Below are 27,737 nucleotides of genomic sequence, written 5' to 3' on the forward strand. Positions count from 1 at the left end.
TTGATAAGGAGCTCAAGAGAAACCTGAGACAATTCATTGTCAAAGAGAAGATGAAAGAGGGAAAAGAAATGGAGAACTTTTCTCAGCAGGTTCTTCCGTTACCACTTCACTATCTTCTCAACAGTTACCACAAATTTTTAATTCATAGCTGTGTTTCCTTAAAATATTCCTTATGAGACTTGTGAATTTGCTTTGAATTTAAATTGCTTGCTGTTTCTCCTCGTTGGCTTATGTACCTGGGTTTTGCTGTCCTTTGTTGCATGTCTTTCTTACCTGAGTACTTCACTGCCACCAGAGGACTTTGCCATTTGCTCCTCTCATGGGCAACTTGTTAAAAAAAATATATAGCAACCAATACTAAGCCCTAAAAAAAAAAAAAAGAAAGAAAAGAAAATATAGTAAGAAGAATAAGTACTTAAAATTTTTGAAAGCTACTGAGGTTTAGGGCTTGTTTGGTTCCCTGCATAATGTAGCCTACCCATAAATATAGTATTATGTTAATGCTATCAACTAATTTGGGAGACCTAGGACCATCTATGATATAACTACTATTGAATTCATTACGACCAAGAAAAGAATTGACAGGAGTTGACTGCTGTATTATTAAAGTTCTTTCAGTTGATTGTTGGCCAGTCCCATATCAATTCCTTTCTCTACTTTGTGCTTTTTTAATCAAATTATGCTTGAAGGTCTGTGCTCCAGATAGACTTCCCAAGGGTTGGGTAAAGGGCTATGGTTCCCTGCTGCTGCTGCTGCTAAGTCGCTTCAGTTGCGTCCGACTCTGTGCGACCCCATAGACGGCAGCCCACCAGGCTCCCCTGTCCCTGGGATTCTCCAGGCAAGAACACTGGAGTGGGTTGCCATTTCCTTCTCCAATGTATGAAAGCGATCTGTGTCTGAGCACAGACTTCATGAGGTAAACTGCCTTCTTAAGAGTTCAGCTTTTCTGCCTTTCCTCTTGATATGCTCCCCCAGCCCTACCATGTAAGATCCATGCCTCTAGAAGGAAATTCTTGCAGAAATCTTTTCTGAGAAAGACTCCTGTATCACTTTCTACCTCAGGTCTTAGCTCTCTGTGGTTTCCTTTCAAATCACAATGACTGAAGGAGGAACCAATTCAAACAGTCAAGGTTGAGTCTACCTGTGTGTGGGAAGGGCACAGGAAATGGTAAAAGGTGGAAGCAATTTAAAAAGTGTTCCACTCAGACCCTGGGAAATCTATGGAAGCAGAGGGGCACATGTTCTTTGTGTGTGAGAATGAATGAATGGACGTCTGCCCACTCTTGTGGTGACCAGCGCTATTTCTTCTGGGTACACAGCTAGGGGGTGTTCCTGAGCTCTCCCACAATTAGGGTGCAGTACTCTTGCCTGGAAAATCCCATGGACAGAGGAGCCTGTTAGGCTGCAGTCCATGGGGTTGCTAAGAGTCGGACACGACTGAGCGACTTCACTTTCACTTTTCACTTTCATGCATTGGAGCAGGAAATGGCAGCCCACTCCAGTGTTCTTGCCTGGAGAATCCCAGGGACGGGGAGCCTGGTGGGCTGCTGTCTATGGGGTCACACAGAGTTGGACACGACTGAAGTGACTTAGCATAGCATAGCATAGAACGTGGGTGGAAGATAGTTCCAGATCTAGTCTTCAAACCTTCTCTTACTCAGTGCTCATCTTCTAGTCAGATAAAATGGAAGACTCCAAGCTGATACAAAGGGTAGAGCCTCTGGATGAAAGGAGCCTGGGTTTTCTTGGCCAACCCACTGGACTGACTGTGAGTGGTCCATAAACTGTTATTATATTATGCTACTGATTCTTGCAGTTATGTGTTATAACTGTTAGACATATATAACTATCCTGACATAAAGGGAACAGTTACAAATAAAACTGTGTGTTTTATAGAGTAAATCCTTTGTAGGGTGGGGGTGAAGGGAAGCATAGTCTGTGTTTATGCAGTATTAACGAGATTATAATAGTTAATTGGATGAATATGAAAAAAGTTATTTAATCATGTTTTACCCAAAAAAAGAATAGAAACTGGCTTACTTGATGGGCTATTTTAGTATTAGGTGATAGATAATATCTGAGAAATATGAGGTAACTTTATTATATAGATGCTTCTCTTTTGCAGTTTCCAACTCATTAAGATTCATAACTCATCTATAATTATACAATAATACTGTTGTTTGAGATTTCCTTAATGAATTAAAAATTTAAAAAGTAAGTCTCTTGCATTCAGTTACTTATACTCACTCACTTGTATTAAGAAGTAGCAATACTTTCATACAGAGGAACTCTTCTTGGCTGACTTGAAGCTTCACAAACTCCTGTGGGATCTGCCACATGGTTAGGCATAATGAATAGAATGATGACTCCTTCATCCGCTGTCTTGCATCACACACAACACACAAAAGAAAAACCAACAGTTGAAAAAAAAATAAACACACATGGTCTTAGCTAGTTTAAGTAATTTATGAACGGTTATGAGTTTTATTTATTATCTGATTTATTGAACATGGCTTTTTATAAACAAACTCAATATTTGGATATTTAAACGTCTTCTAAATTTACTCACACTAATGGATTTTGAGGTTAAAAATTTTTGAAGTTGAAAGTTTATTTTAAATACACATTAACTAAGATTAATGTTGCTATTCACTTTTACTATCACATTTTAAAAACCTAACCCAAGAAAGGAGAGCAAAGTTGTAGCAGTTAAAAATGTGGTGCTGAGAAACACTCAGAAAATATTTATTTACTGATTTTTTTTCCTTGTGGATAAAATACGTAAAATTTTGTGTGCAATCCAATGTGAGAGTGAATTCACAGAAATTGAATAGTGTAGAATACTTCGGTGCATTCAGTTTAGAATATTCATGTAAAATGGCTACACTGTGAATGATTTTAGAGGAAATATATGGTGATATAGAAAAGAGAACATTAGCGGCATTAAATAATTGACAAGACAAACATGAATTCTGAAATACCAAGGGCATTTACTTAAGGTATTTTCTCAGCTATGTACTGTTTTGTAGTATCTGCACTAGTCAAAGAAGTGATCAGGAATGGTGGGAAAAACAAGACAAAACTAGATTTGACTCAGGAGAGATAAAATTACTCTCTTGGATTCTTTGGCAAATTACAAAGTCTCCTCTGCTTTAGTTTTCTGAACTGTGAAATAAAGGGTGCTGATTCCTTACAAATTTCAAGGGACTGTGGGATAAAATAGAATAACATATATGAAAGTTACCTGCGATCTCTAAAGTTTAGTAAAGTTTGGTAAGTTTAGTAAAGTTTAGTAAGTTTAGTAAAGTTTAGTATAACTTATCATTTTATATAATTCTGAGTCAACAGACTCAATTAGGACAGTACAAATACTTTCATGAAAAGATTCTTATTCAGTTTAAAGTTATATGTAGAAAGTTAATTATAGTAATTCCAATATAATCAAGCAAATTGGATTCGATTTTATTATCTTTCAATGTTTTAAATAAATTACCAGTCTAATTTATCCTCTAGGAAGACAAATACTATTTTTACTTTTTGAAGGTAAGTCAATACCTTTAAGCAAAATTATTCCTCGTTTACTTCATTATCTTCATTACTGCCAATGTAAAAATTTTAACTTGATAAACTAAACATTTATTTGGTCTTTAAGAAGACCAAATGTATTTCTTGATACATTTCTGAAGTTTAAGAAATTTTTATTTGTGACAACTACTATATATTGAAATAAAAGAAAAAGCTCTAAATAGCAAATCACGGATAATACATTTTTACTAATATTGTCAGTTCAAGTTATATTTTGAGGTAGTTCCAAGAAACATTTCAGGAAATTTTTATTATTTAGGACACTGGGTGTATGATCATCTACTGAAATGTAGTTTTCAAGATTATCCTACACATACACTTTTGATAATAATAACAACAAAAGTCAAATTATTACTTACTCATTTAGTATTAGATCAGGCGCAAAATATAGCATCTGTCCACTGACATGTTATAAGATCTCCATCCGAGTCCAAATACCATTAAACTCATCCAAGAATACTGGATGAGAGTTATTTGGTCATCAATATGTAAGTTCCGAAAACCTACAAAACAAATTTAAAAATAGAATGATCCCTGTGTCAAAAATCACTATGTCAAAACCTGAAAAATAAACATTTGAAAACAGATGTAAGTAGGGTATGCTCCAATACCTTGGCCACCTGATACAAAGAGCTGACTTGCTGCAAAAGACCCTGATGCTGGGAAAGATTGAGAGCAGGAGGAGAAGAGGGTGACAGAAGATGAGATGGTTGGATGGCATCATCGACTCAATGGACACGAGTTTGAGCAAAACTCTGGGAGATAGTGAAGGACAGGGAAGCGTGGTGTGCTACAGTCCATGGGGTTGCAACGGGTTGGACATGACTTAGCAACGGAACAACAACAACAAGGGTAATATTTTCAGTCAAAATATTTATATACAAAAAAAATCAGGAAATAATAATAAAATCAGAAAAAATTAAAAAGGATAAGAGATTGGAATTCATTAAAATTAGTCATTGTGATTTAGCATTTCTGGGAACTCGCTAATTAAATCAAACATATATCATTCATTCATGCAACATTTATTTATGGAGAGTCAATTATGGACCAGGCACTGTGTTAAAATGCTGCGTTACAAAGATGAGTAAGACAAAACCCTTGCCCTAAAAAGAATCTTAAAGGATAGAGAAGGTAAGAAGGAATCCACCAGGCAGTAGAGAGAGTAGGAAAACTGCCCCAGACAGAGATAATGCCTGAGCAGAAGAAAGTCAGACTGCTGAGGAATCTCAACTCTTTGGGATTTAAACATAAATTGGTTTATTTTGTAAAACCCCTGTTTTCAGTTTTGCTACCTCTAATTTTCTTTAACAACTCTTAATTAAAGTTTGAGTGGATTCCACAGGTTTCTGACCACTTTTGCTTTCTGAAACTTAATCCAGTTTCATTTTAAACTCCCCTATGGCTTAAAAGCTTTAAAGTCTGTATGTATATGGGTGTGTGTGTGGGTGTGTGTGTGTGGTGTGAGTGTCCTGGTCTTTCACACCTTCACAACCTCTCCCTTTTAGATCTTTCTCTGGTTTTGGTGGCAGAGGAAGAATGGCAGGAAAAGGGCAAATGCATCGTGACTTACATAGTCAGCGTTTTTTCCCAGCTCTTTCCAATTCTCTTTTTGCCTGCTTGGGGAAAGATAACCAGTTTAGCACTGATAATGTAAAGGAGGGTAAGGCAAAGAGGTGTTTGGAGGCGTGGGCTGGTGTTGGATCATGGGTGGTCTTGCATGCCTATGAAGCAGCAAGGGGAGTGATATAGCCTGATTTACACTATGCAGGGCTCACTGGCAGCCATGTGGAGGATGTGTTCAAGGGAAAAGGTCTGAAGTTAGGGGGAGAAATTGGGAGCTATTGCCAAAGGCCAGGAGAGAGATGATAAAAGCTCGAAATAAGTCAACAGGTAGGAGTAGAGAAGATAGAGCACATAGGAGACAGTTTTAAAGAGTAAAATGAAAGAAATTGGCAACTGAATATATACAGATTGGAAAAAGAGGAAGTCAAATAGATGTTTCAGTTTTTACTTGGATGGTGCATGATGATGATAACAGCATTACTGAGACAAAATAAAGGAGAAAAACAGGCGAGAGAGAAAATAAGTAAGCTTTGGACCTGTTTGAGGGACCAATGGAAGATCCGTTTGCATAGGAATTAGAGGTATGGGGACATATGGAGCAAAAGATATAAAACTCTAAATTATTTGTACTTGAGTACTTGAAACAGTAAAAGTGGGTGAAATATTCCATTAAAGGTATAAAGAAAACAAACATTTTGGTAGGATCATCAACCACGTTCTATAAAACTTTTTAAATAACATCTATTCCTTCTAGGACTCTGCTGAAGTCCACTTACAAAGGACCTATTTCAAGAGTCAAACTTAATTCTTTAGATCTCAAGTGTAAAAGAACTTTATTTCCTGATTTGGTTAATTATCTCAAAGTAAACAGAAAAGGCTATCTTTCCTTCATGTACTTCCTGCTATTCCCATCTTCGTATGAATAGCGGGAAGACTACTCTTTTCTTCCTGGAAATTCTTAGTCTCAGAGAGACTGAAAACAACCTTAGCACATATTCATAATCAGCGGTACCACAGCAGGTATTTGCCCCTTTAGAGGCAGCGGGACTTCCCTCCCACTCCCTGTCTCTTTTTCCCTCTATGCAAATAGCTTCCCATCGTTTGCAGTTTGGTCAACCAAACTACAAAAGCAAGTACCCTACGTTCCCACAAGGAAGCTGGCCAAGGCCTCTGGTTCCCTGGGTTTGTGATCTAGGTTTGATCCGTAGAATACCTACTATCTGGACTTTGAAGCAAAAAATAGTAAAACAAAGATCAAGATATGGGTAGGCTTTACTTATGATGGTGGTGGTGCCTAACGACAGTGGGATCCAATGGGGTCATTTGTGATGCTTGTCTTGGCCCTCCAGAGAGGCCTTGGTTTCTGTCTCCTCTTCAGACTTGTCCTTCTATTCAGTGAAGCCCTGATGTCTTTTCAGAAAATTATGTTTTTCTTTTTTGTTTGGTTTTTGATAGCAGGATGTTTTTGGTTTTTAAAACTTAGTAGAGTTGGTGTTTATTGCTTACTTCCTGACTGACTCAGGTACAGAAAGACTCTCTAAAAATAACTAGTCAAGAAAAACTTGGCATGCAATTTTCATAATTCTCTCTTTATTTTCATGTCATACATGCATCTTGAAGTTCATGTTTATATATTACCTGTTTTTTTTTTAAATTATGAGTCACTCAATACATCTAGTACAGAAATGCCACTTGTAAACTACATACTTTATAGGCTTTAAAAAATGGGTAATTACTTCTTCCATTAAGTTTAGGATCATTTGATAAGAGATAAATAATAAAGTTTCCTAATTCCTGAAAAGCAAGACTCCCTCAAGGGAGGCACATATAGACTTGGCTTATTTTGGGTATGTTATAATATAAAAGGCAAATCTTGGTGAAATAAAATATAAAATTACCAATATTTATAGCAGAAAGTATATTCTTTCTATGTAACAGAATGAAAAAAAAATCAGAAAAATAGCTTTATTTACTCTCCCTTTAAGTGAGTTTATCTGAGATAAGTGTACAATGTTAAATTGACTTTAACGTGCTTAGTACAGAAGTGCAATTTTTTGAAGCCATTAACTGTAATATCATTCATTACTTTATACTGAAACAAAGACGGGAACACTGAGATCAAATTCCCATTGATGATAATGATCAGGTAAACTCCGTACTTTTGAGATGAGGATCAAAATGAAAACCTTCACACAGAGAGGTGATGGATGACCTGTAATTGTGTTCAACAAGTAGTAAAGAAAAATGCTCTTTCCTTTTAAGTGACTTGACCTGATAATTTCTGTCACAAACTGTCTAAGCCTTAATGCCTAAAACAAATTGAAAAGAAAGTGTACGGTAACACCTGGCCTACATGACCTTCTAGGTTCTCCTGGCTTAATCCCAAAGATTTGATAAAATATACCGGTTGTGCTCCTGTAAAAACTGTCATGTACTGAAACAGTTAATCTATAACAAGGGAAGAGCATCAACTATCTCAGCACCTTCGCACACAAGCACAAAGAAGCTTCAGCACAGCAAGTGTAATCACTACCATACATTTGATGAACTTATGCACAAATGCGAACTTGAGTATAAAGATTTAAGGCAGCATAGTTCTCAAAAAGCTAAGGGACCTTCAACTCAATCTGGGGAGGCTTGGGGAAATCTGCCTAGGGCAAGCTGATTAGCATCCTGAAGACTAGTTAGGGACTAGCTAGGGGAAAATGTGGGAGAAGCGAAGGGCCACCAGGTAGGGAAAACAAAGTGGATGAAGAAAGGCTGGAAATTGAGCAAAGAGTTTTGTGGGAACCAAGCCTCAGAGGTGCTTGAAGTGGGAGAGTGAGAGAGAATGTAAATTCAGGAGCCGGAAGGACCTGAAATAGTAAGGCTAAGAAGTTTGACGTTGTTCTGGAAAGGGATGGGAATAATATAACAGATGATAATTGCTTTTGAAAAGATGATCCTAGTGGCAGAATTGAGGACTATCTGCGGGCAGTGTGAAACTGTGATAATAGTGTCAGTCAGGGGCTGTGACTGAAACCTAGGGGAAAATGATAAGGACTTAAAATAGCTCAAGGTAGTAGCAGTGTAAATAGCATGTATAATAAATCATACATATAATAAGCAGAGTTGACAGAGGTGAAAGAGAAAAGTGAGCAAAGGATTATAACCAAGATTCTGTCTGCAGTGCCATTTCAAGATACAGAGAAAGGTCTTAGGCTTATGGAGTAGAAGGTCATGCTGGCTTGGAAGCTCATGTAGGTAGAAATGTGTAATAAGCACAATAAATATATGGTCCAATACTTTTGTAGAGGATCTAGGTTGTCACCATGTAAGTAGGAATCATGAGAATATAATGGGAGCTGAAGACAAGGCCGTAAGTGAGCAAATCCAGCCTTGCAGACTGAGAAACTACTGGAATAGAAGATGGAACCAGGAAATGCCAAATTCATGGGAGAACAAGTCCACAAAGGAAACAGATGTGTAAATCGAGAGAAACATATCTGCCTGGAAGGGAATGAACGCTACAGGAAGAGTTTCAGCAAGACACAGCTCCTCCATCGTGGCTTCAGAGGTACGCGAAACATGGTAAGGGCTGAAAGTACTCATTTGATTTGACAAAAGATTTTGGTGACATTGACAATAGTAGTTTCAGTGAAATAGAATATTAGAAAATCATTTTTTAGTGTCTTCATGAAAATACTATCAAACCCTGACTTTACTCCAAGAGGGCTAATCTCATTTCTTTTCCATCACTTTTTTTTGGGAGAAGTAGTTTAATTTATTCATTTGATTTGGGGAGAGAGACAAAAATATTTTGTCATGCATGCAATGGCTCAAAAGATATTTTGACTCAAAAGATATTTTGTCATGCTTCAAAGGCAAAAAAAAACAAAACAAAAACAAAAAACAGGCAAAGGACTGTTCTAGTCTTCTGATACTGATGAATGCAAGTAGTCTGGCTGAAAAGTAAAATATGTTTACAAATGTCAAAGCATTGGCCTGAATATTTTTTCCAGCAAATAAATAGAAGAATCAAGGCAAAATTTATGCAAAGGAAATATTTCTCCTGAACCTCTCTCTCACATCAATTCTGCTACGATGTATTCTGCTATAATACACAGAATAAAGAATAAGGATGAAGTTGGATTGGGAATGAGTACTTAAACATTTAATATCCAAAGTCTACCCTGACTCAGCCTACAATGTACACCTCTAAATTTACTTTCTGTGATTCTCTCCAATATAATTTTCTCAGTGGTTTCTTAATTCTTGGATGATGAAAACCCCAGAACGCCAGTGGTGTTTGAGAAACCATATGCAAGTTGTATTCTCTCAATCAGCAGCTATTAACAATTTTAATTACTATACTGTGGGAGGAAGGTATGATAACATTTTTACGTTACTAAGGGACCTTCACTCTTCTAGAACCATTCTTATGCTGGTCTATCATTATTCACCAAACACACCTCATGATTCCCTTATTTTACACCATCAGCCACACTATTTCTTCTATCCAGAATGCTTTCTCTTCTTAACACTATTTAATAGTTTCACTTCTCCTTCATGGTGTACTTTAACTGATACCTTGTCTCTGAATCCTTCTCTTGTCCCTAAAGACAAAAATGTTCTTCTGTCTCCAGTTTTTAAAGTCCGTACCTTATGTCACTTTCACATACTACTACAGTTGATCTTTGAATAACACAGATTTGAACATGGGTCCACTCACCCAAGATTTTTTTCAGTGCTATAGTACTATATGATCCATGGTTGGTTGAATCTGTGGGTACCGACCTGGTCTAATTTATTACTCACCAAACATACCTCTTGATTTCCTCATTTTACAGTATTAGCCACACTATTCCTTCTATTCAGAATGCTTTCTCTTACCTATATGTGGATTCTTGGCTGCTTGGACAGTCAGTGCCCCTAACTCCCTTGCTGTACTAGGGTCAATTGTATAGCTGTTTGAGGCTTCCCTGGTGGCTCAGATGGTAAAGAACCTTCCTGCAATGCAGGAAACCTGGGTTCAATCCCTGGGTCAGGAAGATCCCTTGGATAAGGGACTGCTACCCACCCCAGTATTCTTGCCTGGAGAATTCCATGGACAGAGGAGACTTGTGGGCTATAGCCCATGGGGTCACAAAGAGTCAGACACGACTGATCGACACTTTCACTTTTTTGAATATCTTTCATTACACTGTTTTGAATGTTCCTTAACAGAGGGAATACATCTTGCTCATTTTTAAAATTTTGCAAATATTATGCTACTTCAAGTTTCAAAAAGGAAAACATTACCCACTGAAGTTGGAGCTAAGTGTCAATGTAAAATCATTCATATAATAGATACAATATGTCAGAGACAATGCAACCTCAGAGATCACTTGTAAATGTACTGTCATGAGGCATATTTTGTGAGTCTCCATTAAATAGAAAAAGAAAGGTATTTCTGAAATAGTATGGTAAAGATGTCAGATATGCTGTGATCACTGTGACCCGTCGAAGACAAAGGAGAGCACAGACAAAGATGCAACGGGAGTTCCTGAGCAGGCAGCACAAGTCCTCTTGGGGGCTTGCAGCCACTCGCCCTGTGGCTCTCATGCGTGCTGACACCTTGGTGATGATCATCAGCCTGCATCTGATCTTTTCCTCTCCCAGAGAAGTGTTTAAAATTATCTTTTTTTTCTTTGCAAAGTTAAAGGGCATTGGTTTGTTTGGATAAACATATATACCCAAGGAATTTTAGGTCTTGAACAAACACTTATTACATATGCTGTTTTCACTTCAAATCCCTACAGGTCTACTATTGTCTGAGCCTAATCAGACAACAAAGGATATTGTGAATAAGTGCTATCCCTGTTTAGTTTAGGGCCATGATTCCTTTCTCCAGAGCTTCGGGGCAGATTCTCTTCTCTGATGCCTCAGAAGGCCTGAAATCTTATCTTAAGCTGACTCCCAAAATACACTTCGTGTTTGTGAAAGAACTGCCTGATCTACCTACATGTTTTCCGAGCAATATCTTTTTTTTTTCCACTTTAAATAAGTAAACTATCAATAAGCTTAATTTAACTAAGTCCATCTTTCACGGACCAATAACCCTGTGAGTGGATAGATAAAAGAAGTTTCCCTTATGGACAAAACTGATGACCAGGTGCAAGGATGCACTGCACGACAATGCAGTGCCATCACGAGCCCAGCCTGCTGGCTCCTCTACCACCACCGAGTAAGGGTTATGTCTTGCACAAAGGAAACGTGCAACAGACATTTCTTGAGTGACTGATATGAATAAAGCTGGAAGTTTTTGAGCAGCGAGTAGTTTTGAGAACAAATTGTTATACACATGTCCTTCTGAGTCCTCCCACAGAGGTCAATATGGTCACTCTGTTTCACTGACTGCTTTCATCATTCATTCAAGTTACTCTCAGCATTCAGACCATGAAAATATGGTTTGAAAGACCATGGCCCACTCAGTACTTTGATAATTTTAATGCTTCCCTTATTATACAGTTAATGAAAAAAACATGTGTAATACTGGTGATGCCATCATTCTTCTTTACTTATACACAAATAACATTTTGCAACATTAAAAAAGTCGTCACCAAATGCAATGTGAAAATTTTCTCTCACCCTTTTGGAGAATATGTGGGGATCAAAAATCTAGACAGATAGTTGTATTTCAACTTAGGAGACTCAATTAGTTTTTTTCCAAAATGAATAAATTATCTTTGTAATTATAATTGGTTATTTTCTAACTTTGCCAAATGATAATAGAGTCTTTTTTTAACAGTAGAGAATCCACAAAATGAAAACAAAAGAAATAGGAGCTATGTCAACAAAAATCAAAGAAAGAACCTTTCCAAATAATAGAAAAACATAAATGTTTAAATACATAAACACTAATATTTTAAAACTGAAAAAGTTCGCCAATGTTATTGTAATATTTTAATAAATATCTATTAAGTTTGATAACCACTTTACAGTAAACTTTAAAAAAAATTCAGAACTTTTCTAATAAAAAAAATTACCTGTCAAAAGCCTTTCAACAAGAGTGAAGCTAATAAGAACCTGGGCATTTTGATTTTTGATGTTACTTTATCTTCACTAGAATAGTGAGTTTAATTAACTTTCTCAACATATATTTTTTTAAAGAGTCAACAAATAGGAATCTATTTTTCTTTCTGTCTCATGTAAACTTGACTTTTCAGTAACAATTCATCTATTATATTTCAAACCTTTCAGGTAGAATAACTGAGAAATAGTATTAAGACAAATTGGGAAATGAATTCTTTTTTTAAAAAAAGGCTATTAAATTTACTTGGAGACTAAAATGTATAATATGTTTAATTCTTGATCAGATAAACTAGTCTAAAGGAGTATAAGGTTACTATCAGTGTGAAGAGAAAATAACTTTAAAAAAGGTTTTATTTCTAATTATGGGATTAATGCCTCCACAAGTAACTGTACATGTGTGTGAAATTGCTTCAGTCATGTCTGACTCTTTGTGACTCTAAGGACCGTAGCTTGTCCAGCTCCTCTGTCCACGGGATTATCCAGGCAATAAACTGGAGTGGGTTGCCATGCCCTCCTCCAGGGGATCTTCCCAACCCAGGGATCAAAGCAGTGTCTCTTATATCTCCTGCACTGGCAGGCAGGTTCTTTACCACTAGCACCATTTGACAAGTAATTACTTGTATGTATTATTCTCTTAGCTCTGCAGTCCAAGGTTTAGCAGGTGAGAACTACATCCCTGTAATTCTTTCAGTCTCTTGGCTCCTATGGAACTGTGCTGAGAGAGCAGAAGTAACTAATAAAGTGACTAAAATCCTTTCATGATGACATAATTCAAATTCTCACTGTCTGAGTATAAATTCACAAAAATAGTGACTGGAGGTTTCTCTGTGTCCAAATTATTTGTTTTAGGTTTAGCAATTTTATTTCTTAATTGACTTTACTCTGCTACACTCTGAATTCTATTTTGACTTGTTATATGAATAGATACATTCAGTCTTATTTTCAACCACATGAGGTTGGTTAAATTTGGATTTGGAATGAAATAGACATTTCTGAGAAGATGGTCAGTTTATCTTCTGTGAACTATAATACTATCTAGTAGATAATACAGAGTTATGCTATTCCTTAACTGCTTCATATATGTATTCTTGATTCATCAACAAGACTCAAAATGTTATCTATGTCTTTTTTATTTCCATAGCACATAATAGGGTCCTAGACAAACAGTATATAATATAGGGGCCTAGATAAATATTTTGCACTGCTGAAACACACACGACAACCCCCTGTTTATACTCCATTTAATTTATTGCATGGCCTGTTTTATTTAGCCACCCACTAGTATGAAGCCATAGTAAAAATTTTTATTACATGCTATTATATAGAAATTATTATTACCTGGCAGTGACTTAGACCACTTGACCACTGAAAGAAGTTGTCTGTCGCCAAGCTGATTCAGACTTGTCAGCAGAGAGCTGGAGGTATCAGGTTTGGTGTTGTCATGTCCTGCATAGACCACATCTGGTTCAATGCTCATGAGCAAGTTGATTAGTGGGGGGATCAACTGCAAGTCTTGACTTGGTGAAAAAGTGATTCTCTGGCTTAGGGCTTGGCTTTCGTTTGGAATACCCACCGGCTGTGGGAGGGCAACAGCATCTAGTGTTCTCATAACTCTAACTTTATTGAACTTTTTAAACTTTCGGCCTACAGAGAAGAAAAAAAGAAGAAACAAAGATCATGTAAATACACAGAAACTAAATATTCCAGCAGAAAATTATTTCTAATGTCTTAAAATTACAGCATTATAGCGTTATAGGTTTTGGTTATCAGTCTAATACAATGAGACCTAGTAAGTAAAAAGGTTAGGTCTCATACATGGATTAAAGAATTAATTACAGCAGCTTGGGGAATTACACTAGTATCCAAGGCAAGGTTATGGAGCTTTGCAGTAAAAAAAAAAAAAAAAAAAAAAGGCTCTTAGTAGAGACTAAGCTCAGTTTTGGGGGCTTCCCAGGTGGCGCTAGTGGTTAAGATCCCGTATGCCAATACAGGAAACATAAGAGATGCAATCCCTGGGTCTGGAGAATCCCCTGGAGGAGAGTACAGCAACCCACTCCAGTATTCTTGCCTGGAGAACCCCATGGACAGAAGAGCCTGGTGGGGTACAGTCCATAGGGTTGCAAAGAGTCAGACATGACTGAAGTGAACTTAGCACACACTCACGCAAGTTCAGTGTTGGCCAATATTCTGATAGGAGTATTCGAATAGTTATTACTATTCTGACCAAATTGCCCCAAAATTATTGCTAAAAACTACATTAATTAAAACACAACCTTTAGTAGATGTTGAGTATTATTTTGAATTTTATTCTTTTAAGAATCTGTTAAAGGATATGCATATACACATGCAAACCCCACAAAATCTTGTACACAATTTCAGTGAGTTCATGATCAGTTGAAGTTCCCTGAAATCAATACATGGAGTAGTATGAGATCTAAGGACCCAAAATAAAGAACCTCATTTCTAAATTAAGTGGGGAGAGAGTCCGCATCTTGTGCTGGTCAGACCACATTTGTATTTCTAGACCATTTGTAGAATTTCTATTTCTAGAATTCTTTCCACTGCTGAATTGTGATGTGTTAGGAAGAAAAACGGGCTGACAGGAAGATGAGTAGAAAATCCACCACGTGAGGAGTGGTTGAAGGGGACCAAGATACACAACTGGGCCACTGCTAGTTCCCAGAGGCCCTGGGGTGATCAGGGGGCAGGCCAGACTCCAGCCCCTGCCGACTCTATGCCAGGCATGGGCTGCTTAATGGTATCAAGTGTCTGTGCTGTTCCGCCTGGAAAAAAAAAAAAAAGGCTAAGGGAGGCTTGATAACGCTTTGCAATCATCTAAGCAGAGGTTGCAGTCGGCTGTCTTCAAACGCTTGTTCTGGCTCACAGACGTGTTTTCTTTGGCTCACACGATTCTTCCCAGAGTTATAAAAACATTTCTGAATTAGCTGGGTGGCAACAATCTGTTAAAGCCACGCTGCAGCTGTTGCTTTGGACAGGGCACAGACAGCCCGCAAACTGGTGGTAGGCCTTTGGTCATTTTTCTTAAATCAGATCACTCTGCCCACTTAAATAACCTGCCTGGACTCGTCAAGCACTTGCCCTGGTGATTTCTCAGCTCAGGTATTGTTATTAAGAAAAAGGATTCTATTTATTCTATGGAGTCCCCCCAAACTGTGCTAGAACCTGCAGGGGACAGATAAGCAAATGCCAGTCAAAACACAGAAAGGATCCAGAACTGTTTAAGGAGATGAAGCAGGTTTCTTTGCGAAGGAATGAGCTCTTTGAGGGGAAGGAATTAACGTTTGTGGAGTATCTGCTTTATATATGTATCACGTTGCCTCACAGAAAGTGGGAATTATTAATCCCATTTGTAAATTAGGAAGAAGAAGAGTAGAGAAGATGGCATGCCCAATATTAGAGTGATAGAACTTGGATGATGTGGACTCTGAGTTCAAACTCTTTCTCACACAATCTCCCTGGGTTTTCAGGCAAGGACTTCATGGTCATCTGGGGGGATTCTGAAAAAGAAGTTTAGATGAGAGATGCTGGAAAAAAGCACAAAGGTTTGATTCCTTTCAATCCTAAAATATTGTGATTAACAGAAAATAAGACTTAACACCCTTACCAGCCTCTTCTCTCCCCAACAACTCCAAGATGGTTTTCTTTTTAATTTGCATTAACCGCCTTTCTCTTTTTTTCATTTAAAAAAATAATTAATTTTAATTGGAGGATAATTACTTTACAATATTGTGATGGTTTTTGGCATACACTGACATGAAACAGCCACGGGTGCACATGTGTCCCCCATCCTGAACCCCCTCCTACCTCCTTCCCCACCCCATCCCTCTGGGTTGTCCCAGAGCACCAGCTTTGAGTGCCCTGCTTCATGCATCAAACTTGCACTGGTCATCTGTTTTACACATGGTAATATACACGCTTCAGTGCTATTCTCTCAAATCATCCCACCCTCACCTTCTCCCACATAGTCCAAAAGTCTGTTCTTTATATCTGTGTCTCTTTGCTGCCTTGCATATAGGATCATCATTACCGTCTTTATAAATTCCATATATATGTGTTAATATACTGTATTGGTGTTGCACTTTGTAACTTACTTCACTCTGTATAACAGGCTCCAGTTTCATCCACCTCATTATAACTGACTCAAATGCATTCCTTTCCATAGCTGAGTTCAATTCTGGTTTTATCAGGATTTGATTACACTATGAAACTATGTAATTTTACTGAAAACCAAAGCAAATATTTTACACTTTGATTAGTGTAATGAGTCTTATACACAAAATAAATTCCAAGACAATTTCCTAACATGTTGATTATACAAAGTGCAATTTGAATTAATATAGAAATGTTCACATTTCTGTTTGTGATCCAGTCTTTCCATGAATCCCAGTGAAAAAGAATGGGGGACATGCAATAAAAGCAAAATTGAAAGGTGAACTAACATTAAACTAGATTATTTACATATCTATCTTATATAATTTAACTTGATGCTCAACCATTTGAAATAAACACTAGCATTTCCATTTTTTAAGATGAGGAATAGGTTTACAGAGGCTAAGTAATTGGCTAAGTTTATAGAGATAATAAATGCCAGAGCAGAGATATTAATCAAGGGTTAATTTCTTTTAGTCTTTCTTTTACTTACTCATAAAACATTTATTGAGTGGTTTTATGTGCTAGGCATCATTTAAGGTTCCGAAACTGCAGCACTGAATAATCAGACGAAGTATCTGTTTTTGTGGGGCTTATATTCTGAGGGGAAGATGGAGAGGACCTGTAAACAAATAAAGAGCAAGATAATACCAAACAATAGTGTGCACTATGAGTGAAATGGATAACAGTAATAGAAAGTAACCTGATGGAACAGGACAGAGTTAAAAATGGTCAGGAAAAGACTACGGTCTTTCCACCAGACCACACTGCTGCCCCTTCATATAGCCTTTATTTCTCTAAATCTGTAGGCTAATGACTCAGAGCAGATCAAACAGTATATGTTAAAGGAGAACTTTGCACACCAGGAGAATTAACAAGAATTGAATAAATGTACAGTATTATTAAAAGATGCTTTCCTGAAGCACTCAGTTCAGTTCAGCTCAGTCGCTCAGTCATGTCTGACTCTTTGCAACCCCATGGACTGCAGCACACTAGGCCTCCTTGTCCATCACCAACTCCTGGAGCTTGCTAAAACTCATGTCCATCAAGTCAGTGATGCCATCCAACCATTTCATCCTCTGTCATCCCCTTCTGCTCCTGCCTTCAATCTTTCCCAGCATCAGGGTCTTTCCCAGTGAGTCAGTTCTTCACATCAGCTGGCCAAAGTACTGGAGCTTCAGCTTTATCATCAGTGCTTCCAATGACTAGTCACGACTGATTTCCTTTGGGATTGACTGGTTGTATCTCCTTGCAGTCCAAGGGACTCTCAAGAGTCTTCTCCAACACCACAGTTCAAAAGCATCAATTCTTTGGCACTTAGCTTTCTTTAAAGTCCAACTCTCACATCCATACCATGACTACTAGAAAAACCATAGATTTGACAAGATGGACCTTGGTTGGTAAAATAATGTTTATGCTTTTTAATATGCTGTCTAGGTTGGTCATAGCTTTTCTTTCAAGGAGCAAGTGCCTTTTAATTTCATGGCTGCGGTCATCATCTGCAGTGATTTTGGAGCCTAAAAATATAAAGTCTGTCACTGTTTCCCTTGTCTCCCCCATCTATTTGCCATGAAGTGATGGGACCAGATGACATGATTTTAGTTTTCTCACTGTTGAGTTTTAAGCCCACTTTTCCACTCTCCTCTTTCACTTTCATTAAGAGGCTCCTTTAGTTCTTCTTCATTTTCTGCCATAAGGGTGGTGTCATCTGCATATCTGAGGTTATTGATATTTCTCCTGGCAATCTTGATTCCAGCTTGTGTTTCTTTCAGTCCAGCGTTTCTCATGGTGTACTCTGGATATAAGTTAAATAAGCAGGGTGACAATATACAGCCTTGACGTACTCTTTTCCCAATCTGGAACCAATCTGCGGTTCCATGTCCAGCTCTAACTGTTGCTTCTTGACCTGCATACAGATTTCTCAGGAGGCAGGTCAGTTAGCCTGGTATTCCCATCTCTTTAAGAATTTTCCACAGTTTGTTGTGATCCATACAGTCAAAGGCTTTGGCGTAGTCAATAAAGTAAAAGTAGATGTTTTTCTGGAACTCTCTTGCATTTTTGTTGATCCAACAGATGTTGGCAATTTGATCTCTGATTCCTCTGGCTTTCCTTGAAGCACTTTTCCTGAAGCTCTAAATTGTTACAATCTTGCCACCTCTATACTCCACCCCCTACAAGACATGTTTGTTCTCCCCAAAACACATCTTAAGAGATGTAATAACTCATCTTTCTACAGTTCATGAACGTGTGGCATGTGGGAAAAATGGACCTTGGGTTGGCCATATCTGTGTATGAATCCTATCATTTAAAAACATTATATGGGGGGTAGATTATTTTATTTATCCAAGTACCAGTTTATTCAGCTTTTAAATAGGGAATTTACCTCTCAATACTGTCATCAGTCTAGGTAAGATAATGTGTAAGGTATGTGGTCAAGTGCCTGGTATAGCGGACACTCACTAACATTAGCTCTGACTTTTGAAACATGATTAGAAAGAATTGAGAGAGGAAGTGAAAACTATAACTTTGTTTGTTTGAATTTTCTGATATTAAAACATGTTCCTAATCACGTATATTCCTCTTCCTCCAAAACCCAAGGAAACAAACAAACAACACAGGCTTCTATGGGCATATATGTTTAAGCAATGCTGTGTTAATAAAGTTAAAGTGATATCCTTACCTTACTTAGTCCTGTATCTGAGAACCTTCAATACATTGTTTGGATTATGGATCTCTAAGAGAAAAATGTTAATATACCGTGCTTTCCAAGTCTATCTGGCCTTTTTACTTGATGAAAGATCTGTTAGTATCTCAGGGAATTAACAGTTTGGAAAACACTACTTCAGAATATTTTTCTCTATGAGGTTTGCACTTGAAATCAAGCCTATAGTTCATACGGTAAAGAATCAGCTTGTAATGCGGGAGACCTGGGTTCAGTCCCTGGATTGGGAAGATCCTCTGGAGAAGGGAACGGCTACCCACTCCAGTATTCTTGCCTGGAGAATCCCATGGACAGAGGAGCCTGGTGTGCTACAGTCCATGGAGTCACTAAGAGTCAGATATGACTGAGTGACTAACACTGTTACTTTTTCACTATGAGTTGGACCTCATTAGTTCCATTGTCCAGCATCCAGTCTCTGACTTTTCTCTTAGCAAGTTAAATAAAACAATCAGCTGTTATTAAAAATACAGTTAACCTTAACTCCTTTTGACATTATATAAAGTGTGAACTGTAAAAACACAGGTACATCTGCACCAAACTTTTAAATTGCCTTTGTTTCATCATACAGCAAAATATAGAAGGGAGTGGTGTTCTTTATTTCTGCCACAAATGGCAATTTTAAGTTAAGGTCCAGAGCCCCGCAGAGGACAACATTAGATTAAAATTTGGATAGATATTTAAATTTAGATATACAATTATTGTAACCACATACAGTGTTGTAGATACAAATCAGAGTCCCCAAGGGAAGATAATGTTAAGAGAAGAAAAGGGTTAAAGAGAAAGTCCCCTTGTTCTTTACAGTGATCTTCAAAGAAGAGATCGCCTCTTTGTCAGCTTTGTATATTCACTCAGTGTCTGGTACTGCCTCAGTAAACCTCTGCTGAATGGATGAAAGAATATAGGATTATGTCTTTCTGTAGTTCTTCTCCATTGCTGTATCTGCTTCCTTCCGAGTACACAGCCGCCACCTCCACCAGGCCCCATGAGGACAAGGGCCAGGTCTCCTGCAGTTAACGCAGACCTGAAGTCTTCCAAACTGCCTACCGCACAGTGGGCCACCAGGGAATGTTTCTTGAGCTACTGAAGTTATTATTTTGGCTTAACATAGAGCTTGAAAAAGGAATATCCCAGAAAAAATACAAAGAAGAGAATGGGAACAGCAATGTGATTTTTTTTCTGATTTGCTGAATTTCATATAAGGTGGTCTTTCAAAGAAGTGATTCCTAACCTTCATGTACAAAAATTACTGTTAATATAATGAATAAATCTATATAACTTCATATGATGGTTGACCAAGAAAAAAGATAATGGTAAAAATACCCAGAATTCAGTAAAAATACATAATAACTCTGTATAATATGTAACATTATGTACACTGAAAAACAACAGTACCTGGTGGTTTGGTAACCTAAGTAGAGACTAGGTGTGTGAGCCCAGTAGCCACCCTCAACTCACCCCCCGGCATCTATCTTCAGGAGTTTTCAATGTTTTGCTGGAAGGAGGGAAGATAGGCTCAGATGCTAAGGGATGGGCATGGAGGTGTTAGAAATAATGTGGAGAGAAAGACTTGATAGCTGTTCCTCATTCCACCTAATGGACATCATTTTGAGGATGGAAACAGAAGCAGAGAAGCTAATTTTTTGAGGCTTAGGGAAAGAGGAGATCCATCTAGAGAGTGTTTTCTTTGTAATCAATGTGCACTAGTGGTAGCCTGATACTCTGCCTCCTTCCTGTTGCAATGCATGGACTGCCTGTGCCTCTATCACTTCAGCACTAAATCTTATTTTTCTTCATCTACTCAAGGACTTTTCTCTGCAACTGTCTGCCCTTGTGCCTGCATCCCCTAATCCTCTCATGCACAGTCCATCCACTGAAGTGAGATTACTCTCTCCTCCCATTCTCCCTGGAACCCATTCCAGTCAGATTTTTCTCCCTACTCCAATAGAACTGCTCTTGGCAAGCACACCAGTGATTTCCACCAGTCAAAAAACAATGGTCACTGCTCACTACTTATCTTAATCAAACCATCAGTGGTGCTCGACACAGTTGATCATTTCCTTCTACTTGTAACACTCTAGTCTCTTGGCTTCCACATACCTCTTGTGGCCACTCCTTTAGTCTCTCTGGCTTGTTCTTTACATCTTCCTAACTTCTAAATTGTGGAGTTCCAAACTCAGTCCTCAGACTTCTCCTACACAGCTATACTCTCTTTATATGTGTCTGCATCTACTCATATCTTTATGTCATGTATTTATGGAACAGTCGCAAATGTATAACTCCTGCTTCAACTTTCTCAGGGAATTTGAGACTCAACTATCTTACTTACTATTCAGCATTTTTGCTTGTATAACTAATAACACCCTCCCCAAGACTTAATGTTTTTAAAGCAAACTTTGATACACCTGTCTCCAAATTGAAGCTTCCATTTTTCAACTCCATTTACATTATTGCTCTGGAAAAACTCTGGTGTCATCCTTGCTACCTCACTTCTTCTCTCACTTCATATCTAATTCATCAGCAGATCCTGGTGCATTACTATGAAATAATAATTCAAATCCAATCATTTCTCCCCATTTCCACTTCTTCCATCATTTAAGCCACCATCATCAGAGCTGTACTACTGCAACATGTGCTGGCTGATTTCCCAGCTTTCATCCTTGTACCTCCACAGCCTATTCTCTACTCAGCTGAATGGGCCTTTCAAAACTTCAATCATGTACACACTGCTATAATTAAAATAAAATGCTTTTCCATGGGGGGGGGGGAAACTTCATTTGGATTATTTCACTCCTTGCTCAATACGCTCAGTGACTACTCATCCTACTTAGAATGAAATCCAAATTCTTTATCAAACTCTACAAAGCCCAATATCATTCTGCAAAGAGTCTGCAAAGACTCTTACAGTGTCCCCAGCTCCATCCACCTGATGCCCATGTTCTTGGAACTTGCTGAGTTCTGAGGAACTTGCTTCTGTTCCTGCCTCAGGCCTTTATTCTGTTTCCCTTACCTGAAATGGTCTTTCACCTAAATATGTACAAGAGTCACTTCTCATTTCATTTAGATTTATGCCCAACTACCACTTGACCAAAATTCCTTGGTGACTCAGTGGTAAAGAATCCATTTGCCAATGTAAGAGATGCAGGTTCAAAAAAAAAAAAAAAAAAGAGATGCAGGTTCAATACTGGGCTCAGAAGAGTTCCTGGAGAAGCAAATGGCAACCCACTCTAGTTTTCTTGGCTGGGAAATCTCATGGACAGAGGAGCCTGGAGCACTACAGTCCATGGGGTTGCAAAGAGTCAGACACGACTTAGTGACTAAACAACAACCATAACCACTTTATCAGATAGGCTCTTCTTTCTCATTCTTTAATTAGATATTTGTAACATATATATCCATAGTATACAAAAGTGTCAGTAGCTCAATCGTGTCTGACTCTTTGTGACCCCACAGATTGCAGCCAGGGTCCTCGGTCCATGGAATTCTCCAGGCAAGAATACTGGAGTGGGTTGCCATTTTCCTTCTCCAGGCAGTATACAAAGAATCCCTTAAATCAGAGAGAAAGACTAAACAGACATTTTACAGAGGAAGAAAAAATAAAAACAGGGAACAAAAATACAATTGATCTCATTAGTAACTACAGCAATGCAAATTACAGTCACCATGAAATACAACCTATCCAGCATGGCAAAGACACATAAATAAGAACTTTCATACAGAGCTGATATGGGATGTGAATTGGTATAACTATTTTGAAAACAGTTTGGCACTATCTAGTACAACCAAGATGAACACATATTATAATCAGGTGCATACCTTACCTATAGAAACTTGCATATGAGCACTAGAAGACTCAAGAATGTTCACAGCTGCACTGTATGCAATAGCCTTAAAGTCAAAACACACATAAGAATATATTGTTAAGGGACACATAGATAATCAGAAAGCCTACAGAATTATACAACAGAACGAAAAACCTAAAATTAAAGCTAGAAGTTTCCTGGGAAAACAGAAAGGACCAGGAGGAAATACACAGTCAGTTTCAAGAGCATTGGTAATAAACTTTCCTAAGCCAGATGAATTCATATGTGGATTTTCATTACATTGTTTCATATAGGTCATATGCATTATATGCATCAGTTCAGTTCAGTTCGGTCGCTCAGTCGTGTCTGACTCTGCGACCCCATGAATCGCAGCACACGAGGCCTCCCTGTCCATCACCAACTCCCGGAGTTCACCTAGACTCACGTCCATCGAGTCAGTGATGCCATCCAGCCATCTCAACCTGTCGTCCCCTTCTCCTCCTGCCCCCAATCCCTCCCAGCATCAGAGTCTTTTCCAATGAGTCAACTTTTCACATGAGGTGCCAAAGTACTGTAGTTTCAGCTTTAGCATCATTCCTTGCAAAGAATTCCCAGGGCTGATCTTCAGAATGGACTGGTTGGATCTCCTTGCAGTCCAAGGGACTCTCAAGAGTCTTCAACACCACAGTTTAAAAGCATCAATTCTTCAGCACTCAGCTTTCTTCACAGTCTAACACTCACATCCATAAATGACCACAGGAAAAACTATAGCCTTGACTAGATGAACCTTGGTTGGCAAAGTAATGTATCTGCTTTTGAATATGCTATCTAGGTTGGTCATAATTTTCTTTCCAAGAAGTAAGCATCTTTTAATTTCATGGCTGCAGTCACCATCTGCAGTGATTTTGGAGCCCAGAAAAATAAAGTCTGATACTGTTTCCCCATCTATTTCCTATGAAGTGATGGGACCAGATGCCATGATCTTCGTTTTCTGAATGTTGAGCTTTAAGCCAACTTTTTCACTCTCCACTTTCACTTTCATCAAGAGGCTTTTTAGTTCCTCTTCACTTTCTGCCATAAGGGTGGTGTCATCTGCATATCTGAGGTTATTGATATTTCTTCCGGCAATCTTGATTCCAGCTTGTGTTTCTTCCAGTCCAGCGTTTCTGATGATATACTCTGCATATAAGTTAAATAAGCAGGGTGACAATATACAGCCTTGACGTACTCCTTTTCCTATTTCATAAATATCTGTGAAAAGAAGAGAAGCAGAAAGCAAAGGAGAAAAGGAAAGATATAAGCATTTGAATGCAGAGTTCCAAAGAATAGCAAGAAGAGATAAGAAAGCCTTCCTCAGTGATCAATGCAAAGAAATAGAGGAAAACAACAGAATGGGAAAGACTCTTCAAGAAAATTAGAGATACCAAGGGAACATTTCATGCAAAGATGGGCTCAATAAAGGACAGAAATGGTATGGGCCTAACAGAAGCAGAAGATATTAAGAAGAGGTGGCAAGAATACACAAAAGAACTGTACAAAAAAGATCTTCATGACCCAGATTATCACGATGGTGTGATCACTCACCTGGAGCCAGACATCCTGGAATGTGGAGTCAAGTGGGCCTTAGGAAGCATCACTATGACCAAGGCTAGTGGAGGTGATGGAATTCCAGCTGAGCTATTTCAAATCCTGAAAGATGATGCTGTGAAAGTGCTGCACTCAATATGCCAGCAAATTTGTAAGACTCAGCAGTGGCCACAGGACTGGAAAAGGTCAGTTTTCATTCCAATGCCAAAGAAAGGCAATGCCAAAGAATGCTCAAACTACCACACAATTGCACTCATCTCACATGCTAGTAAAGTAATGCTCAACATTCTCCAAGCCAGGCTTCAGCAATACGTAAACCGTGAACTTCCAGATGTTCAAGCTGGTTTTAGAAAAGGCAGAGGAACCAGAGTTCATATTGCCAACATCTACTGGATCATGGAAAAAGCAAGAGAGTTCCAGAAAAACATCTATTTCTACTTTATTGACTATGCCAAAACCTTTGACTGTGTGGATCACAATAAACTGTGGAAAATTCTGAAAGAGATGGGAATACCAGACCACCTGACCTGCCTCTTGAGAAACCCATATGCAGGTCAGGAAGCAACAGTTAGCATTGGACATGGAGCAACAGACTGGTTCCAAATAGGAAAAGGAGTACGTCAAGGCTGTATATTGTCACCCTGCTTATTTAACTTATATGCAGATTACATCATGAGAAACACTGGGCTGGATCAAGCACAAACTGGAACTAAAATTGCCGAGAGAAATATCAATAACCTCAGATATGCAGATGACACCACCCTTATGGCAGAAAATGAAGAACTAAAGAGCCTCTTGATGAAAGTGAAAAAGGAGAGTGAGAAAGTTGGCTTAAAGCTCAACATTCAGAAAACTAAGATCATGGCATCCAGTCCCATCAATTCATGGCAAATAGATGGGGAAACAGTGGCTGACTTTTTTTAGGGGGGGCGTCCAAAATCACTGCAGACGGTGATTGCAGAAACATGAAATTAAAAGAAGCTTCCTCCTTGGAAGGAAAGTTATGACCAAGATAGACAGCATATTAAAAAGCAGAGACATTACTTTGTCAACAAAGGTCCATCATGTCAAGGCTATGGTTTTTCCGGTAATCATGTATGGATGTGAGAATTGGACTATAAAGAAAGCTGAGCGCAGAAGAATTGAGGTTTTTGAACTGTGGTGTTGGAGAAGACTCTTGAGAGTCCCTTGGAATGCAAGGAAATCCGACCCGTCCATCCTAAAGGAGATCAGTCCTGGGTGTTCACTTGAAGGACTGATGTTGAAGCTTAAACTCCAATATTTTGGCCACCTGATGCAAAGAGCTGACTCATTTGAAAAGACCCTCATGTTGGGAAAGATTGAAGGCAGGAGGAGAAGGGGACGACAGAGGATGAGATGGCTGGATAGCATCACTGACTCAATGGACATGAGTTTGGGTAAACTCCGGGAGTTGGTGATGGACAGGGAGGCCTGGTGTGCTGCGGTTCATGGGGTCACAAAGAGTTGGACATGAAGGAGTGACTGAACTGAACTGAACTAGGTTTGTCACAGCTTTCCTTCCAAGGACCGAGCATCTTTTACTTTCATGGCTGCAGTCACTGTCTGTAGTCATTTTGGAGCCCAAGAAAAGAAAATCTGTCACTGCTTTCACCTTTCCCCCTTCTATTCGCCATGATATGATAGAACTGCATGCCATGATCTTAGTTTTTTTGAATGAGTTTTTTTTTTTTTTTTTTTTTTTTGAGGTTTAAGTCAGCTTTACACTCTCCCCTTTCACTTTCATCAGGAGGCTCTTCAGTTCCTCTTCACTTTCTGCTATTAAGAGTAGTATTATCTTCATATCTGAGGTTGTTGACATAGGTGACTGGTTTTTTCTCTGGGATTTCTATTGTTATCCCATGGTCTGTATTTCTGTTTTGGTGCCAGTACCATACTGTTTTGGTTACTGTAGCTTTGTAGTGTATTGTGAAGTCAGGAAGCCTGATTCCTCTAGCTCCATTTTTCTTTCTCAAGATGGCTTTGACTGTTCCGGGTCTTTTGTTTTCATCCAAACAATTTGTAAACATTTTTGTTCTATTTCCATGAAAAATATCATTGTAATTTGGTAGAGATGGCATCGAATCTGTTAGTCAGTTTGGGTAGTGTAGTCATTTTCCCAATATTGATTAATCCACTCCAAGAACATGGTATATCTCTCCACCTTTTTGTGTCATCTTTGATTTCATTTATCAATCCTTATAGATTTCTGAGTACAGGTCTTTTGCCTCCTTAGGTATGTTTTCTTCTTAGGTATTTTTATTATATTTTTAATGTGATGTAAAGTGGGATCGTTTCCGTAATTTCTCTTTCTGATCATTCATCATTAGTGTATAAGAATGCAAGAAATTTTGGTGTATTCATTTTATATCTGGCAGATTTACCAAATTCAGTGATAAACTCTGGTAGTGTTCTGGTAGCATCTTTATGATTTTCCATACTTAATATCATCTCATTTACAAACAATGACAATTTCACATTTTCCGCCGTTTTTGATTCCTTTTATTGCTTTCTCTTCTCTGATTGCCATGGCTAGACCTCAAAACTGGTTTGAGTGGCGGTGGCGAGTGTGACCATCTCTGTCTTGTTCCTGGTCTTAGACAAAATGCTTTCAGTTTTTTGCCATTGAGACTGATGTTTGCTGTGGGTTTGTCTTTTATGTCCTTTATTATGTTGAGGTAGGTTCCCTCTGTGCTCACTTTCTGGAGAGTTTTTAATCATAAATGGTGTTGAATTTTGTTGAACATTTTTCTGTATCTGTTGAGGTGATCATATGGTATTTGTTCTTCTATTTGTTAATGTGGTGTATCACATTGATTGATTTCCATATATTGAAGAATCTGCGCATCCCTGGGATAAATCCCACTTGATCATGGTGTATAATTCTTTTAATGTGTTGTTGATATATGTTCTAGAGAGGCTTTTTATCATAAATGGATGTTGAATTTTGTCCAAAGCTTTTTCTGCAGATACTGAGATGATCATAGGGCTCTTACTCTTCATTTTGTTACTGGGGTGGTATATCACAGTGATTTTTTTTTTTTTTTTTTTTGTGGATAATGAAAATGCCTGGCACCCCTAGGACAAATCCTAATTGATCATGATTTATGATCTAATGCATTATTGAATTTGCTTGACTAGTATTTTGTTGAGAATATCTTCCTCTGCAGTTTTTTGGAATGGTTTCAGATGGATCAATATCAAGTCTTCTCTAAATGCTTGGTAGAATTCACCTT

At 38.2% G+C, this 27,737-nt stretch overlaps 1 pseudogene; it reads right to left on the reverse strand.

Moving 5' to 3' along the window:
• Positions 1-27,031, reverse strand: part of LOC133242620 (progesterone receptor-like) — a 41,674-nt pseudogene extending 14,643 nt beyond the window's left edge.
• Positions 27,032-27,737: the final 706 nt, after the last annotated feature.

This window comes from Bos javanicus, chromosome X (assembly GCF_032452875.1).
Source record: "Bos javanicus breed banteng chromosome X, ARS-OSU_banteng_1.0, whole genome shotgun sequence".
Lineage (NCBI taxonomy): Eukaryota > Metazoa > Chordata > Mammalia > Artiodactyla > Bovidae > Bos > Bos javanicus.